A 20,980-nucleotide genomic window follows, 5' to 3' on the forward strand; every position below is an offset into this window, starting at 1 on the left:
TTAAAATTCTTGAATGAGACTTTTCATGTAACTTGAGGACAAGTTACAAAACTCATATCATGAACATTTTAGATCAAACTTTGAACACTAACTATCATCATACAACTTTCTATTGATAAAAAACAAACTCATAAATTAAGATAATTCATATCAAACAAATTTTAAGAAATTAGCCTAATCATATAAACTAATACAAGTCTTGAAACTTTGACAATTATCTATTAATTGGAAGAAAAATCATCATTACCATAACAAAAAAATCAAATTTTATGAACAAAAACATTTTATGGTAATGATTCTAATCCAAAACAGGCCAAAAAAACTCGAAATTTTGTTGTCTGGACTGCCAACTCGTCGAGCCCCATACTGGACTCGACGAGTCCAAGGAAAAATGCATGTTACTCGGCGAGTCACCTAGTGGACTCGACGAGTTCATTGGGAAGAAGGCAAAAAATTTGATTTTTCCACTTTGAAAACTTATAAAACATCAAGTATATTAGAAAACAACCCATGTCTCTGATACCACTGATGGGTTTTAGTATACTACAACATCCTATGGTGCACATACAACCCTAAAAGCTTTGGATCTATGTTTTCTCACATTATACATGCAATATTGTTTCCAAAGCTTTAAGCCTACAACTAGCATACAAATGATATAAACAACATAAAATACTAGTTAGGAGTTTACCTCTTTATGTAGCTTGCTATCCTTTATGTATTTGGCCTTTAAGAACTTAGCACCAATAGTGTGAGTGCCTCAAATGGAATCACAACATACCATGGACAAAGGATAATATTTTGAGAGAGAATCCTAGCCAGCAAAATCGTCCATAATCTCCAAGAATACATCAGTCATGATTTTGGCTATGGAGTAACATATTTATATGTGGGATTCCAAAGGTCATGGGTTAACCCTAACCCATACCCATGGGTTTATGATCCATGGTTCATGTGGCCCAACTATTTATGTATCCATACATAAACTTAGTCCAACATGGATCATAAGCCCAACATATAAATATAACTAATTTACACAATTAGTCCCCATTGATTTAATTAGTCTCTTTTGATCACTAAATTAATTCCAAACTAATTCTTGATCAATACTAATTAAATCATATGATTTCATATTAATATATTAGAACTTATAATATATTAATAAATCATAAATAACCACTTCTCAAAAGTCCATCCTAACAAATTGTCCTGATGATATGTAACCCAAATGGACCATGCTACTCTCAGGTCAAGTACATACCAATTATAGTTATGGGCTTAGACACCTAATCCAACAAAATGTACCTCTCCACTTTCTTGCTCTCCGGGGTGACCATCCCGGGACAAAGTAGAGTCAGATCACTGAACCTTGCAGTGTAAGCAGTGATGTTGGAACCCTTCGTCTTCAGGTTCCAGAGCTCCTACTCCAGTTTTTGCATTTCGCCCCGTGGGCAGTACTCAGCGAGCATCAGTTCCTTCAAATTGTCCCAACTCATAGCATTGGCTACTGGTAGAGTTAGGGACTTAACTTGGCTGTTCCACAAAGTTAGAGCTCTATCAGTGAAGGTGCATGCTGCAAATTTTACTTTGCTCAACTCTGGGCACGCACAGATCTCAAAGATTGATTCGGTCTTTTTGAACCAACAAGTTAAAGCAATGACACATCCAGTGTCATCGAAGGATTTGGGTTTAGCGGTTGTGAAATCCTTATAGGAACACTCTTTCGAGTGTCCTTGGCTACCTCCGAGGTTAAGGGGATTGGTACCACTACCCGACCCGCTAGTACCACTGTTATTGATCTACGAAATGGCGGCAGCCACATCGGCGGTTACTGCTGCTTGGAAGACAGTAGGGTCAAATTGGGGTGGTGGTGGCGGTGGTGGGTTTGTCGAGGTGCTGCTTTTGTTCTTGTTGGACTTCTTTGGAGGCATCTTTCTCTATAAGGATTAAAGAGAAAGTAACAATGAGTCCTCTATAGGGGTCATGAGTCAGGTGATAATGAACGAGATATATCTAATCCTGACAGTTATAGTGTTCTATGAAGCGATTTACAAAGGAAGTCTACTAATACAAGTAAACAATCGCTATGAAATTAATAGTAACACTTGGAGTGAATTTTGTATAGTGTGGTTCGTGCTTAATCTCCCCATAATCACATAGTGTACACAAACTATATATAACTAAAATCAAATATACCTTCGACTAAGTGATCCTACTCTAAGTCCACAACTAAACAAGGAACAGGAAGTAAAGTTAAACCACCTATTCTGAGTCTATAAAATCTTACTTATATATAACTTATGAGTATACACTTAGCAGTTATAGATTTGCTAGTAAGAGTTCTTTGTTATCACGTGTTTGGCTCTAGTATTGTAGTGCTATAAAATACTACTACAGTATTTTAACTGTATGTTAGCTTCTAGTGTTGCATTTGTATAGAGTTTGGTAAGTTTTAGACTTGTTGCAACGCCACTATCACTCCCAAACACATATAGGTCGTATCTCGAATAAATATAGTTGATCAGGCTATATTTATCCCAGATATGATTACATAACTATCCGGGTTTAATTGTAGTGTTCAACATCTAAATACTTTTGTTTTGTTCTTCTTGTGATATCAATTCTGTTATGTATGTATACTTGTATACTTCTTATAAAATACTTATATTTTAAAAGTATACTTTTAGTTCAGAGCGCTTCGGCCCCATAGTGTTTATAGTTGTATATCTTGTAAGGTTTGATATACTTAGTTCACTATAAGCAATGCTCTGATACCAATCTGTCACACCCCCAAATCGGAACGGCGGAAACGTTCGGGGGTGGAAGACGTCATGTACAGTATCACAACATTTGTATAATAGTAATCAAAGCAAACACAACCATTACATTGATTGATAGTATTTACATCTGTTCAATACATAGTTTGTATGACATCAAAAATGTATAACAAAAGTATAAAAGACGCGACTCTAAGAGCTCCGTCTTCTCAAAACCTACGGGTGTACCTGTCTACCGGTTCCCTGAGAATACAAGTGGTTTTGAAAGTGTATCAACATTTAAGTTGGTGAGTTCAATACATAGTTTTTATGACATCAAAAATGTATAACAAAAGTATAAAAGACGCGACTCTAAGAGCTCCGTCTTCTCAAAACCTACGGGTGTACCTGTCTACCGGTTCCCTGAGAATACAAGTGGTTTTGAAAGTGTATCAACATTTAAGTTGGTGAGTTCATAAGTATGTTTTTGTAATGAAATCTTGTCCTTGAATCTGTGAAAATGTTTGTATGTTTCTCAAGAAAATCTAATATTTTTTTTATTAGTGAAAAGTAGTCTTAGACCTTAAGACCAAAATGTATGTTTGTTACGGTATTCTATAATTGTATATGAATGTCTTTGTATGTGTGCCTAGATACCACCAGTTGTTTTGTATTGTATTGTTTTGTATGAAAACTCTTGTATGAAATCCCTGGATACGACCAGTAGTTATGTAAAGAAATGTACTTGTGAAAACCTTTGTATGAAATTTGTATGAAAACCCTGGATACAACCAGTAATGTATATTATTGTTCTGTATGATAACCCTGGCTACCACCAGTAATGTATAGTAGTTTTATTACTTAAAATAAAACCATATGTTTGTATTCCCTAGAATCCTCCAGTTGTAGTGTATAGTAGTTCTATTAATTAAAATAAAACTAATTGAAGAGTTGAAATCCCGTAAACAAATGTTTTAGTTTATATTGTTGTGAGTTTCGTATAACCATGCTTGATATGACCTACTGACCTCTACGATGTTCTTCAGGCGTCGGAAACGTTATGACATTTGTCACCCCAGGCCTGTCAGCCTAACTGTAGCTAACAGTTCAGGTGTGGGATTGTCAGTCCCATATAGATCTATACACAAATCTCACGCTCTCCCTCCAGGAGACTCTGGTTATATTGTATAGGATTTAGTATCGTAACATGGAGGATACGATTGAATTAGTGCCTCACAACACTGTATTATCTAGTTTACGTGTAGTGTTGTAGTGTTCTCTTGTACTTGAAACTGTATGTATAACTTGTAGAGTAAAAATAATTATACTTAAATAATTATTTAGTATTGTACTCTTGTATTCGAAAAATAGTATCGTATACCATAAACTATATTTACCATAGTTTATATGTTCGTTTCTGTATAAAGCTCTTGAATTAGTAAAACCGTGTAATGTATCCCAACTATACCTATTATAGTTTGTATGTATGTTCTCGTTTCATGTATTGAATTCTGTAAAAGTTCTGCAATGTTCCCAAACTATATCGACCGTAGTTTGACTGTATGTTATGTATTGTACTGAAAACTTTTCAATTATGGTTGTCTGTTGAAAACTACCCTTATGCTCAGCATGTTACAAAAGGTATAAAAATGTATGAATATTTTTATAAAATATAGCGATTTATCGGTTTGTATCAATTGCAAAAAAATTTAACCAATTTGAAATCGTTTGTATAAAAACACAAAAATCCTTGTGTTTTACTTGTATTCCCCCCCCCCCCTGAAAAACATTAAAAACAGTGAAAATGTAGGGGTATGAACTCACAGTTGCTTATGTGTACGTGTTGGACAGCAAGACTGGAAAGATGACCCTCGAGTTGACGTACGCGGAACTAACGGTATCCTAATAATATTTAAACACATAATTGTATTTAAATTAGCGAAACCATTAATTAAAGTGTTAGACAACACTTATTTTTGTGGTAGGATATGTTACTGAAAATTTCCACACAAATGTTGAAATGGTTTTCGGTTCCATGGAGTTTTCGGCCGTAAACGGTTGCGGTCCTGAGCTGTTTTCGGTCACTTGAAGATTTGAAGGTTGTTCTTGGTGAAAAATATGTAGATTCAAAGGATTGTTCTTGAAGATATGAGAGCTCTCAAATGATACTTGAGAGAGAATTGAAAGTGATTTCGAGTGAAAACATATATATCTGGTTGGGTTTGTGGTTGGAAAGAGGGTTTTCGGCCGCAAACAGGGTTTTCGGCTGCAAACAGTTTGCTGCCACGAGATTCTTGGTTTTTTGAGTGTTTTTGATTCCGAAAACTTATATAAACTTATATAAAATTTATTTATATAATTAAATTATTTTCTAATCTTTATGAACTTAACGAAATAAATAAAGACTCGAATTTTATTTATCGGTTTTGACTTTTGTTGACTCGGAAAGTAACGGGTTGTTACATTGATCCCCGAGCTGCATGTCGTGTCACCACCATACTAAACTACAATGTCATAAATCATAATGATTAGGATATCCAAATAGGGGATCTTCCCACACCGGTCCTCCTTAGAGCTTCCAGATCTAACATTGGTTTGGTTACAGGTCCTGTGCTTTCAGTAGTACAAGCCCAATACTACCTTCCACACCTACCTATACCCTCCCCAAGGCTCTACCTGATTACTCCAATTCGTCCCAAACAAATCATATCCTACAGACTACCGTATAGCTCAAATCCTAGGCTATCCTAATTGCTCTATCCACATTAATCAGACCAATCATAACAGTGTTGGATTAGGTGTCTAAGCCCATAACTATAATCGGTATGTACTCGACCCGAGAGTAGCATGGTCCATTTGGGTTGCCTTCACCAGAACAATCTGATAGGATGGATATTTGAGAAAGAGGTTATTTATGATTTATTAATATATTACAAGTATAATATATTAATTGTGAAATCATATTATTTAATTAGTATTGATCAAGAATTAATTTGGAATTAATTTAGTGATCAAAAAAGACTAATTAAATTAACGGGGACTGATTATGTAAATCAGTGATATATATAGTGTTTGGTCTATTGATCCATGTTGGGCTAAGTTTGTGTAAGTATCCATGAAGAGTTAGCCCACATGAGATATGGATTATAACCTAAGTGTATGGATTAGGGTTTACCCATGACTCTTGGAATCCTACACTATATATGAGTTATCCCTTACCCAAAATCGGGGTCCCCTAAGTATTCTAAGAGCTATAACCGATTTTAGTGTGCTCCATACTCTCTCTCAAAGTCCTCCTTTATTCATGGTGTTTGTGAACCATTTAAGGCATCACACTTGAGGTGCTAAGCTCTTGAAGGCCAAAACGACAAGCTACAATAAAGAGGTATTCTTCTAACTTGATTTTATGATTCATGTACCAAAATGTATGCTAGTTGTAGGCTTCATGCTTTGCAATTTTATTGCATGTATAACTAGAGAAAACTTAGATCCAAAGTTATTAGGGTTGTATGTGCACCGTAGGAGTGATATAGTACACAAAACCCAACAGTGGTATCAGAGCCTAGGGTAGTTTTCTGTTATATAAGTGCATTGTTCATTGTTTAAGCAAGCTGAAAATTGCTTTCTGCTAGACTGAACTCGCCAAGTCCATAGATGAACTCGACGAGTCCAAAGCCTGGCTCGACGAGTTGCACTGGCAGATGGCAGATTTTCGGGTTTTTTTTCTATATTGGATTAGGATCACTACCACAAACTGTTTTGTATCATAAAATTTGTTTTTTCTGATATGGTAGTGATTATATTCATCTAATGAAAGGATAATTGTCAAATTTTTAAGATAATTGTTGGTTATATGATAAACAAAGTTACTTGTAAATTGTTGATTTGATATTATCTTGCTTTATGAGTTTAGTTAGATCAATCAGGAATTATATGATAATTTTATTTGTTGAAATTGATCTAAATGTTTTTAATGAGTTCCATAACTTGTCCTCAAGTTATGGAACATGAAAAGTTTCATCCATTAAAATAACATTAAACTCATAAGTTATGGAAATGAAGGGTTTTGAAGAGTTTCAAAACTTGCCCTCAAGTTTTGGAATTTGAAAAGTTTAATTAAAAAGTTTTAATTTGACATATTGAATTCTAAAACATCTAGTAATTGAAAGGTTTCAAAAGATGCAACTCTTGGGTTCATAACTTAAAAATTAATTAAATAGTTTTAATTTTGAATTTTTAATAACCTAGATGCTTTGAATAGTTCAATTACATCTTATGAACTTTATTAAATTGATTAAAGTGTTTAATTAAAAGAGAATTAATAATTCCATAATAACATGGTTTAAGTTAAATTAAATTAAGAGTATAATTTATTAATAGCTTAAACCATCTAGTTTTCTAAAAGTTTAAAATACACCCTTACACTATATAAAATTAAAAGTTTAATATATTATATATGTAGTAAAAGGTCAGTCTTACCGTTAGTAGGCCTCATTCACGAAGCCAGTCTATAAGGGGGCTATAAGGTTACTGCCTATAAAATGGGGTTTAGTGGGTGTCCACTCTCACCCACCGCTTCCTTGACTGGTGGAGGGTCGTTAGCCGAACGGGTAGGATAGGACATTAATTCTCATTAAAAGTATAATTAAATACCAAGTAACTAAATACTTTTATAAATTCTCAATCTTAGTTACGTAGGAAAAATGTGAGTTTGATGCTAACCCATGAAATTGCACATTGCACCTTATTAGTCGTTAGTGGAGTGTGTGTGGTTAACCGGCACACTAATATGGGACTAATGAAGGATGGCAATGGGTAGCTCGATGTTAATCATGGATCAATGTAGCGTGTATGGTTAACTGACACATTGATTAGGTGATTTGTAACATTAAGTGTACCAAGCTAATTTGCATGGTTATTCACACCTTGTTTGTGATCCTCGGCATCCCAGTCACAAACTTGAAGGGCATAATCGAGATTTAAACATGCCATTGAAAAGTTCAATGAAACTCAAAGAATCTAGGAATTTCAATTCATCTAAAACCTAAAATTCATTTTGGTTTTTCATGGTGGAAATTGGTAAATCGTCATTTACCTACCTTGAAATATGTTGCAGTAGGATTAAGACATCCCTCTTCCGAATTGTAAAATATTGTGTTGGGTCCTAGCCTTAATATTTCATGTTGGGTGTTATATCAAGGACTTAAATCAACTAACATGAATTTCTCCCATGTAGATGTCTAGTTCAGACAACTATGGTCTTCCCGAATCTTTTGGAAAAAGATTTCCACATGAAGATGATATTCCTCAATGTCATACTTCACTTCCTCCACCTCCTCCAATAATTCTCCCTAACCTGCAAGTTGAAATACTTGAAAAGTTCAAGGTCACTCAAGCCCTATTGGCTAGCAAACACCAAGATGGAAGGTATGTGTGTCCACATATCTTGGAGATGAAGTCACACATTGACAGGTTGGGAATGTTAGGAGTCGTTGTGTTGAGGAAGTTGGCTGTTGACTTGGTTCTTCAATCACTTCCTAAGTCATATAGTGAGTTCGTTAAAGATTACTATATGACAGACCACAATGTGACCCTTATCGATCTTACTTATTTGCTAATTTCTGCTGAATCAGAAATGATTTGGCGCACTGGTAATGCAAATTTGATTGGAAGATCTACTTCCCAAAATTTCATGGACATTGACCATGGAAACACTGGAAGTCCAGAAAAGATTTCTCTTCCCAAGGGAAAGGGAAAGACTAAGTCTGAGATTGTCTTGTGTTCCATTCAAAAAGAGTATGTTTGTTACTACTGCCAAGAGAAGGGGCGTTGGTTGCGAAGCTACCCTGACTACCTGAGAGATCTAAGAGATGGTAAAGTCAAAATGTATGACTCTGCTTCAGGTAGGTTCACTATCTAACTCTATTAAGTTCCTACTTATAGATTCCTAATACATGATGTGATAAGATTGTATTTTGATGTTTTGTAGGATCAAAGAATAGAAAGGAAGCTTGAATGAAGAGTAAGTTGATTCTGATCGCGAAGAGATGGATTTCAATCGCATAGTTCGATGTTCAAAATTTTGAGCTACTGCTTAAGATTATGATAGATTTCTTAGAAATATGTAGCGACATAGTTTTCATATGTACTTGCATTGTAAGGACAAAATTTTCTGCGATTTATAAATAAAGAAAGAATTTTGATTTTATCTTATTTATATTTCCTTGCAATGGAATTTGTGAAAATTGATGTTTGTATGTTTCTATTTTTAGCAATATGGATTCTTTCGTTTGTGGTAGTGTCATAATTTACCAAATAAGGAAAAATTCTCATCACCAAGTTTCAACTGGACAGAAACTTGAAATCATGCAACTTGTATTGTATGATGAATGAGAACTTTCATCTTTGGGAAATTAAGACTAATTCCTTGTTCACGTGTATATGTGAGTCAAGTGAAGGACTAGGGGATCAGATACACTTGGGTGTGCGCTGGTCAGGTCCACCACAAAGAACGATAAGACTATTTGTCATGATTTAATAAAGTTTAGTAGATATGGTTATGCTTACAAGATTAAGTATAATTCTTAGTCATTGGAAAAGTTTCAAATTATAGCAGAACGAATAAGAAGAATCAAATTAGGCAAAAAGATAAAAGTTTCTCCAATCTGAAAGGAAGGGAGAGTACTTTAGTATCGTGTTTTATGATCATCCTTATGATTATGGAACCATATTACAATTGATCGTCTAAGGATACCTTAGTGCATTTATATGGCTAAGAAGAGGAATCGTGAATTGTTGAAATGGTTAAATCAAAAGGTGAATCATACTTCGTTCCAAAATCAAGTCTTAGAGTCATACACCAAGATTGTGACTTGAGTGACATAATTTTAAGAAAGGTTTATCAAATGTAGAGTAAAATCTTTTCTACTCTTGTATGTTTGAAATTGGTAAGTTGTGATATTTTGGATAAAACAAAGATCAACTAAGACCGATTGTCAGAATTGTTTGTCTTGATAAGAAACCGCACTAACTCTTGAATATTTGTTTGTTAAGTAATGTTTCTTGAAAAAGAGAGTCTTGTATGTCATGAGGTCAGTGGGAGTCTTAAGGATCTTGAAAGTTTCAAGAACTAATCAAGAGTAAACATATTGTTAATCACTAGCACATGACTTGAGGTTTGTAACCTATCGTGTTGACATATTCTTATTTTTTGTGCCCTTTCCAGTTGGTTGACTATGCATGTGAGTTCTATGAGTAATCAATTGTTTTCATAAGAACTTGGAAGCAATGGTAGTTCAGTCCGTATGAGTTTAGATTTGTCACTAACCTTGTCTTATGATTATGGTCATGACAAATACACATGGATAGGAACACATACACCATAAAATCTAAGTGTCATAAGGTTTCTCTCCAATTCATGAAAATGATTGTGAGGAAACGCTTTCACTAAGTAGATGTTAAGGAGATAGCAACTGTGATATTTGCATTCTCAAATTCGATTATGATTACGGCATCCCTCTTCATAGTTCGAATTGTGAGAAATGAAAAAAGGTCTAAACATTTGAGACTTATTGTTGTAAGTTCTAAAATTGTTTAGACACACATGTGAGCTATCTAAGGAAAGGTGTATGAGTTTGAGAATCCTAGATAAAGTCATATCGAAGCACCTTGTACCAGAAATCTGAACTTTGGTAAGAAAGTCAACAAGTATTGATTTCTAGAAGTCCAGCTTATTTCTAGGTACATGTTAAAGCTAGTAGGATCATAAGTGTTATGCTAGTATGATAATAATTATTATGCTAGTGGGAGTATAATTATTATGGAAAGTGTTGTGAGTTAGCAATGTTAATTATAGAAAACAAAGGTTTCAATTTGCAAAGTTGCAGAGTTTGAAAAGTTGTTTTGCTATAATTAAGGGAGAGGAATTCATACTTCATTTCAAATCAAAAAGCTTAGATTGTGAGATTTTAATCAAATTTAGTCAAGGATATATATGAATGTTATGTTGGAATGGTTCAGCATAAGGAAATTCTATATATGGAAATGTTTTAGCAAGAGACTGGTAAAGTATCAGGTATGTATGTAAGACATTATGAATCGTGTCCCATATGCTTCGGATATATGATCGATTTCAAGTGCTATAATATTCTCATATTCTAATTTTCCAAATGCATAGGGCATTAAGAGGGAAAAGGACAAGAACTGGATATGACTAAAGTTATTAAACAACTGTCAAGGACGATCTAAGGTTTACCAAGGATTGGTTGCTTGTGAATAGTTGGAAGTATAGGAATGGATGGACCATATTGATATAATTTCGAATACATAGGATTCTATTAAGAATGGATAGTCATATTGCAATAATGGAAAGGTTTCCATAATGGGAGTTGGATATCAAGAATCTATGAGTAAGTTAGAAACTTTTATTCAAGAAGGATGTTCAAAGGAATGTGCTTTAAATATGAGACTTTGTATCTATGGAATTGTCTTGTAACAATCTCCAATGGGAAGTTTTGTAATTGGCAAAATCTTTGTGACGTGTATACATAGTCATTACAAAAGGATCACTACATATAAGCTTAGAATCTAACAAATTACAGTAAGTGGCAAGGACTTGGTATTCTCACACTTACGATAAGGATTTGGAATTGTGAAATGAGTGTCATTGGAAATGTTTACAATTGATGTTTTTCATAAAGTAAGGACCATAGGTAAACATAGTGTGCATGCTTGGAGCATGGGATGACTATTGTTTCAATTCAAGTATTAAGTTGATTAATCGAAACATTATACAATGAATAATGTGTAATCAATATGGTGATTAAATAAAAGGTGTTTTATTTATATTCAAAAGTTTTGAGACCATATTGGATTCGATTATTCTTGTGTTTCACTTTGCATGTTTTGACTTCCCGAATAACTAGGTTATTCAAACTTTCCACGGTCGATCATACTTTGGAAGTAGGTATTGAAGCTAGACTGTCATGAATCCATCTGTAGATTGTCTAAAGTGTTAGACATAGCACAAGTTTGCTGCAGTATTCATAAGTACTCCTGTAATAAGATTTGAGTATTGGATTAAACCCACGCTCATCTGAATCACTTCATGGATTTTATCATGAGTGATTGTGAGACGATAATATCTTATAATCTTGAAACTGAGAGATATGAGTTGCAGTTTACAAGTCGGTTGCACATTGATGATATGAAAACGCACCAGTAACTTGGTGTTATAAAACGTATCGTTGTGTGTGATTTGATGAGTAAATATGGCAAGCATATGAGTCGAATTTTATCTGTTCCTTTTACCCTAAAAGGGATAAAAGCGATATATGTGGGCCCCTCGATGATTTAGTGATGACAACCCTAAGCACTTGGCCAAGCCTGGACTGATTTGATTTGTTCAATTAATCAGTCGTCATAAATCGGAAATCGGGAAACAACACATGAATAAAGAGAATGATTATAATCCATGTCTCAGTTCATACGATATCTAGAATGGAGGAATATATGATCCCTTATCAAATGGACGCGTCATTGACTAGGTCGGAGTTCGACAGCGGCTTTTAAGAGATACGATTGCTAGTCGGGATTTTGGAGTCGTACTTGCAATAATATTTATTAGACTTATCCAAGTAGGAGGCTGTTGGATTAGGTGTCTAAGCCCATAACTAGCATGGTCCATTTAGGTTGCCTTCACCAGAACAAACTGATAGGATGGATATTTGAGAAAGAGGTTATTTATGATTTATTAATATATTACAAGTATACTATATTAATTGTGAAATCATATTATTTAATTAGTATTGATCAAGAATTAATTTGGAATTAATTTAGTGATAAAAAGAGACTAATTAAATTAACGGGGACTGATTATGTAAATCAGTGATATATATAGTGTTTGGGCTATTGATCCATGTTGGGCTAAGTTTGTGTAAGTATCCATGAAGAGTTAGCCCACATGAGATATGGATCATAACCTAAGTGTATGGATTCGGGTTTACCCATGACACTTGGAATCCTACACTATATATGAGTTATCCCTTAGCCAAAATCGGGGTCCCCTAAGTATTCTAAGAGATATAACCGATTTTAGTGTGCTCCATACTCTCTCTCAAAGTCCTCCTTTATTCATGGTGTTTGTGAATCATTTAAGGCATCACACTTGAGGTGCTAAGCTCTTGAAGGCCAAAACGACAAGCTACCATAAAGAGGTATTCTTCTAACTTGATTTTATGATTCATGTACCAAAAGTGTATGCTAGTTTTAGGCTTCATGCTTTGGAATTTTATTGCATGTATAACTAGAGAAAACTTAGATCCAAAGCTATTAGGGTTGTATGTGCACCATAGGAGTGTTATAGTACACAAAACCCAACAAACAGGTTGCCTTTATGCATGCAAATTATACACAGAAAAGGATCAAATAGACTTTCGAATAAGAGATTCTACCCTAGGACCACAACCAGACAAGGAATAGGAAATAAGGCCAAATCAATCATTCTAAGGCTATAAGCTCCAAACCGTATATAATTTTAAAAGCATACACGTAGCAGATCCATACGATTATCATAACTCAAATATCAGTATAACATGGCTAACATATTGGGGAACTACTTACTTGACTCGGCCGATCACGCGCGTTGCACTTTCCTCTTTTCCATTCTTAAAAGTTTTTAACTTTTATTTTTGAAAACAATTTTTTACCATTTCCTTAGTTTGAGTCCTGACACACCCGAGAGTCTGTCCGAATCCCTCAAACCAAGGCTCTAATACCAACTTGTAACGACCCAATTTTCAAAAGAAAATTTTCATTTTTAATTAGCCAAAACACTTTCCATAAACCATAAAATCTCAAATACAATTGTTTCCAAATTCATAACAATAAAAATATTATTTCAAATCATCAAAGTGTCCCATAAAAACGCCTGAGAGAGAGTGCACGCCACGTCATCAAGCCTTGCGCTTGCCCTTAGGGTCAAATGTACTTGAAATAAATCCACAAATTGTAAGCTAATGCTTAGTGAGTTCCCCATAGCATACCCCATACAATCCACATAAACACATAATCATATTAGCTATAAAAGCTACATATATCACAATAGCCATGCATACAAACATATATGGATGCCATGGGCTCCTCCACATGGTCTCACACCAAAGTGCCATGGGCTCCCCCCATGGTCTTTAACCGATAAGCTATGGGCTTTCCCACATGGTCTTTCATCCAACTGCCATAGGCTCCCCCATGCTCTTTAACTAACAAGCCATGGGCTCTCCCATATGGTCTTATATCCAAGTGTCATGGGCTCCCCCCATGGTCTTCCCTACAAGTATCATATAATCACTAACATACCACTTAGCATATAGCTAACTATCATACCACATATCTCTACTGCAACTAGTGTACCACATAGCACAAAATCGGACGGCCTTGGTGCCTTAGACCCATTGGTATGGTGAGGAGACTCACCTATCGTGAATGCTGAACTAACAAGATAAAATCCAATAAGTCCCAAAGCACTTTTCCAACTCAAATGCCTATAATCATCATGTGATTAACTTGTCACAATCCCGAAATACCATAAATGCCCTCAAACTCAACCCTGGTCAAACTCAATGTCAACTGTCAAGGTCAACAGTCCATGTTGACCTCAACTCGTCGAGTGCATCCAGCACGTCGTCGAGCCACCTGAGTAACTCGTCAGCTCGCTGAGTTACCTATGTAACTCGTCGAGTTCCTTAATGTCCAGAAGATCGAAAACTCGTGCAGGCCAAAAACTCTAATCCTACATTGCACTCATTCAGAGTCTTGAAAACGGGTAAACCCTACACGACTCGTCGAGTCGACTAAGGGACTCGACGAGTTCCTTCAGTCCTTTTTGTGTTCAGTCCTTTCCAGTGGGATCCAAGTTCCCAAACTTCAGATCCAACCTCTACTAGTGTAGTTACCATGTAAAGTTGCAAATTTTATGTGCATGCAAGGCCTCACAAGGCTAAAAAACCAAAACTATGGTTCCTACAAGGTTTTAGTGCATGGAAAGGGCCTAACCTGGATAAGGTGAGCAACTTTGTGTCATTGAAGACCTAGAGATGTCCAGATCTGGAACCATATCCTTGTGACAAGTCCAAATCCGAGTATGAGACTCTTTTGGCACCAAAGTGACCATTTACTTCCAAGAAAAGAGATCCACGAAACTGAAGGTCAAGATAGTGACTTTATACCTCTATATGGTCGCCAATACAGGGTAGATGTCGGATCTACTGCTTCCCTCTTTTCTCCTTCTTCCTCAAGCTCCAAAATCTTCACAATCACACCAAAAATCACTCTGGAGAGCTCTCTCTCTCTCTCTCTCTCAAGAAGGTGCAAGGCTCAAACTAGGGTTTCTCTGGGCTGTAGAAACGATGGAAGAGGCTGTAAATGAGCCATAAGTTATTTAAATAGGGTACAAACCCCTGAAAATTAGGGTTTCTCTTTATAGTGCCTACTCGTCGAGTCGAAGCCTTCTGACTCGTCGAGTAGATCTGAAGTCCCGCGTCCTCATAATAACTTCTACTTGACGAGTTGGAGCTCCCCAACTCGTCGAGTCCCAACACAAAACCCTAAAAATTATAAAATTAAATAATACCTGGAACAGGTGTTACACCATTTCCACATGGGAATCACCAATAGCTGCAACTTGCCATGCGGCCTCTGATATTCGGCCTTGACCATCCGACAGGTCAAGCACCTCTTAACGTACCATGCTATCTCCCTCTTCATGCGTGACCACCAGTAGCTAAGTCTCGAATACCGATACATCTTGGTGGCTCCATGGTGTATCAAAAACCTGGACTTGTGTGCCTCCTCCAATACAGTATGTCTGATCCCACTAAAATCTGGCACCCAAACCCGTCCATACCGAGTCAAAAATCCACGACTGTCAGTAGCGGACCTATAAATCTCGCCCCTGAGCCTCTCATGCTTCCAATTTTCCTTCTTGACTCCCTCGGACTGAGCCTCCCTGATCAAATCCAACAATGGAAAATCAATCAAAATCCTCATACATAGGCCTCTGATCGCAGAACTAGCCGTCTTGCAGCTCAAAGCATCAGCCGCCACATTGGCTTTCCCGGGATGATACAGAATCTCAAAGTCATAATCATTGACCACGTCAAGGCACCTATGTTGTCTCATATTCAGATTCGGCTAATCCATGAGATACCTCAAACTCTTGTGATCCATGTAGATAGTACACCGAACCCCACACAAGTAATGCCGCCAAATCTTGAGAGCAAACACGACTGCCCCCAACTCCAAATCGTGATTCGGATAACAGACCTCATGCGGCTTCAACTGCCGAGAAGCATACACATTAACTCTCCCATGTTGAATAAGCACTAAGCCCAAACCCGTGATGGATACATCACAAAACACCATAAAATCCTCAACACCTTGCAGGGTTTTGTTGCATAAAATAAATAGTTTTTCACAAAAACCGGCAACGGAAGCTTTTAAAATTCTTATAAATTTCGAGTGTGACAACAAAACAAACCATCAAGGATCCTTTTAAAGAGGTTAGAATGATATTATAACAACCATAGGGTGTTTAGAAAATACAACCTTTGTAGCCTTTAGACCCTCTTGGATTTGGGGTGTTGAAGTTGTTAGGATTAAAACCCTAATTGAGATTTGATGAACAAGATGCGGAAAATAAGAACAAACACAAATATGAAGATATGTCGAATGATCACTCGATTTATTCAATTATGAGGAACATATTACACTTTAAGAATAAGAATCTAACTCTACAAGAAACCTCACAACGTGGCGGCTACATTTTGTCTCACTCTTAACCCTAATTATGAATAATACATGACTATTTATAGGGAAAGGACAAGTCTTGGGCTTTTAACCTAAACTTCATCAAGGGGGCCCATTGCCATCATCCATGGAGTACTTTGAAACCCTACAATCTCCGCCTCAAAGTATGGAATGGATGACAATGCATCAACTTCAAAAACAAGCATCTAGCAAATAAAAAGATCTTGCAACGAGGAATATTTGAAGCAATCCATGAATCTTGATTCTTCAATAGTCTTCAAATATGGGCTCTAGGATATATAAACCAAGCACTGAACTAATGTCTTTAAACTTCATTTTCGAATGTAATCCCAAAAATCTTCAAGAAAGCCAAACCCGCCATAAAAACCCATTTTAGAACAAAGAAACCGAATCACTTCTCCCCCTACAAGTTACAATGATCTTCAAATAAGCTAATGATATAAGCCACCAAAAATTATCATGTAACAACCCAAATTTTAAGATTCGTAACACCACTTGATCGAGAAAATACTAGAAGTCGGAGATATAACAAGTCCTTAGAAGAGCTCGATGAAGAACTGCTACTGTAAAAGCTACCTTCATAATTCTACCACAAGCTTTTTCAAATATCTTCAAATTTGAAAAGTCACAAATCCAATTTCGAATGGCCATACCAAATTCTCCCTTGATTTATAATCAAAAACATGATTATAAAGCCTTCAAATGGTCATGAGAATGATCTTGAATGGATAAAAAATTACTATGCTCCCCCGTGACAAAATGATATACACAATGAAGAATAAAATTCGAAAAAGTCGTGAAAATTTGTCGTTATCACGAAAAACGACTTTCCGAACCGCCAAGACTTGATGGAATCTTTATTTTGCTATTCACGAAAAATATATGCATTAAAAAATTCAAAATTGTTCACCAGCCCACAAATTTGTAAACTTTTTTGAATATTAGGCAGAAACTGTCATTTGCTGGAAGACAGGGGCTGGAATGGTAATTCTGCATCATTTTCTCTTTGATTTGAAACAAGTTCCAAAAATGATCTGAAATCGCCAAGATGTTAAATACATAGAGACCAAAAATGTAAGTTTATGTCATCTACCCCATATACCCCTGATGTACGAACCCGACTATAACTTTGAATACCACCACTTCAGTGCACTTTCGTTTCAAGCACAAGGAATCGAATCCAAGTTCGTTCTAAAATCGTTAATACAAAAAGGAAACCAATTTTGTTCCGAGCATCACGATGTGAACAAAAGCAAAACCTTAGCCAAACCAAATCCAATCACAAGTTCGCTTTCCCCTCTTTCGTTCCAAGGCTAATAAACGAACCCAAGTTCGTTCCATGTTCGTTTCGAGCACAAGCCTTCATACCGAGCCCTGAGTTCTGAACGCCAAGTATCACACCCAAAGCGAACCAGTTTCAAAGACGAACCCATTCACAGGTTCGCTCGTGAAACATAGTCGACAAACATTCACAGGTTAAGGATTCACAGGAAAGACTTTCATAACGATTTTGACTTTTCTATTGACCAATGTTCGTCCCAATTGAGATTGATTTCATTCGCAGGTAAGATTGCGAATCCAATATTGTTAGCAGCGAAACCTTCCAACCCAAATTGACAATTTGAAGTGCCCAAAATCCCAATCACGATTCCATTCCCCTGAACATCACACTGCCAGATACATCCTCGATTTCGGGACTCATCTCAAAACGAACCGATTCAATCTCCATAACTTTCAATTTTGACTTTTCCATTGACCATCAAAAACGTCCGCTTGGCAAATTGAGAACCTGACCCCATTCCAAATTGAATTTCTCAAATCGATTTCAAGACCAAACAAGTCAGTTCAATAATAATTATCACCAGCTCCATCTGATCTTCATTCGTTCTTTATCACATTCTTCAACATCAAAAATATCGAATGACAATTTTGGACCCCAAAATCACAATGGAACATAATAATAACAAGATCTGATTCATGTTCAATAATATCCAGAAAAATAATTGTCAATCAACAAACAAAATCGATGTTGAGACAGGGTTGATTGAATCAGATCTAAAATCTCGAATGTGAACAAGTCATGAACAGATAGATACATGAAACCAGATTTAAGAACAAATCAATTGGTCAATCGAACAAGATTCGTGAACATGATATCAAGCAGAATATGAGAATGAATCGCTTGATTTCAACAAAGGATTTTGAGATGTCTTGACTTGCGTGATTTAGAACTAACGATTTCAAAGAACAATATATGGGATTCAACATATGAACAGTACAACAACAATAATGGGCTCATGAATCAATATAGGATCGGCTGAATGAATATGGATAAAAAATGGGCTAGATGATTTGGTTTAGGGTACGAATTCAGATCAGATCCAAAGACAAATGAAAAATAAAAGGAGCATTGGATCGAAATTATACCCAGATGAACAGTAGATGAACAGCATAAATCTCCATGAACAGTAACTTGAACAGATTTTTGATTCCAAGACGCCAAAACACCAATAATCTTCAATATATGTGCAGAAAATCACCAAATCAAGAACCGATACTTCAAAAATCAATAGATCTTCAAAGACCCGCTCTGATACCACTTGTTAGGATTAAAACCCTAATTGAGATTTGATGAACAAGATGCAGAAAATAAGAACAAACACAAATATGAAGATATGTCGAATGATCACACGATTTATTCAATTATGTGGAACAGATTACACTTTAAGAATAAGAATCTAAGTCTACAAGAAACCTCACAACGTGGCGGCTACATTTTGTCTCACTCTTAACCCAAATTATGAATAATACATGACTATTTATAGGGAAAAGACAAGTCATGGGCTTTTAACCTACACTTCATCAAAGGGGCCCATTGCCATCATCCATGGAGTACTTTGAAACCCTACAGAAGTAGATGGCAAGAACAAGAAGCTTGATCTTCTCTACAAGTAATCCACCAACAAGAATAAGGTACTTTAAATGCTAGTTTTCCTTGCATAATCTTTTTGTCTTTAAGCCTTAAGCACTTAACTAATAAGTGTAAAAGGAAGACACAAAAGATGAACTCTAAAACCCAAGAACTAACTTCAAGTGAGAGAGAGGGAGAAGGGAAGAGAACCTACGGTTCTATGCATGAAAGAGTGAAGGTTTTTTCAAGTTTTTTTTAGTGATAAAACAACTAGCCTTATATAATATGATCATGTTGTGTATTACATGCAAGGTAATGAACAAACATGAGACATCATCAAACATGGGGGGGGGGACAAGAATGTTGGAGGTTGACTTTCAACCTCCTAGCCTTGATAACCCATGGTTTTAAGGACTAAAATGGTACATTGGATTTGCAAGATTGTTGTTTAGTCACTTAATTAACGAGCTAGTTTGTCAATCTTTGGTGAAAGTGTCGAAAACTTTGTACATGCCTTATATATCATACCATATGATATATATATATATATATATATATATATATATATATATATATATATATATATATATATATATATATATATATATGTATATATATATATATATATATAAGTTATTTAGTCTTTCATTTATTATTATTTTCATAAAACAATAATTTTTCTCTAATTAAATACAAGAGTTGAATTTATTTATTAATTATCAAATACTTAATAAATATTCAATAAGTACCAACTTGATAAAGGTGTGACCCTATAGGATCATATATTCTTAGCAATGTCACTCAATAATGATTCTTGAGCATATAGATCTAACAATCTCCCACTTGCACAAGATTCATTAAAGACTGACATAGACAGTAGTTGATGTCTTGCAACGGGCTACTGCCCCTAATAACACACGAAGGGGTGCCATCAATCAACATCCAATTCCAGGAGATCACTAGCTACAATTGAAGTATAAGGTAAGTGTATCAATATTCTCTTTGTTATATACATCATGTTGGATATGAGACATGGAACGTGATCATTCTCATTTGCCATCCAACTTTTAAGAAAGGCGCCTTAGATGTCTAACTCCCAACACATAAGAGGAACAAATCCCATATTGACTACATACATACACTCATATAATTCATGTTGTACCTAATGAAGGCTTTTATAACTGCACGGTTACGAACAGCGTTTAACCATGTCAAAGTATAACAATCCCCATACTTGAGTTCTCCAATATGCATCTCAGGTCGAACGACATAAAGATATTTACCTATGATCAAGATTCAATTATGATATCGATCCATGAAGTGACTATTGATGCGGGTCATTTCCAATAGTTGTTCTCAAACAAGTACATATGAATTTGGATGCAACACCTTGCTATTTCACCTCTTGAAATCAACCAAGCCGATTCATATTAGTCTTAATTCACAGTTGCTCCCGCAACAGTGACTGACTATGGATAAATTTTGAATA

The sequence above is a fragment of the Lactuca virosa genome, chromosome 8 (genome assembly GCF_052849685.1).
Source record: "Lactuca virosa cultivar CGN04683 chromosome 8, Lactuca_virosa_CGN04683_v6, whole genome shotgun sequence".
NCBI lineage: Eukaryota > Viridiplantae > Streptophyta > Magnoliopsida > Asterales > Asteraceae > Lactuca > Lactuca virosa.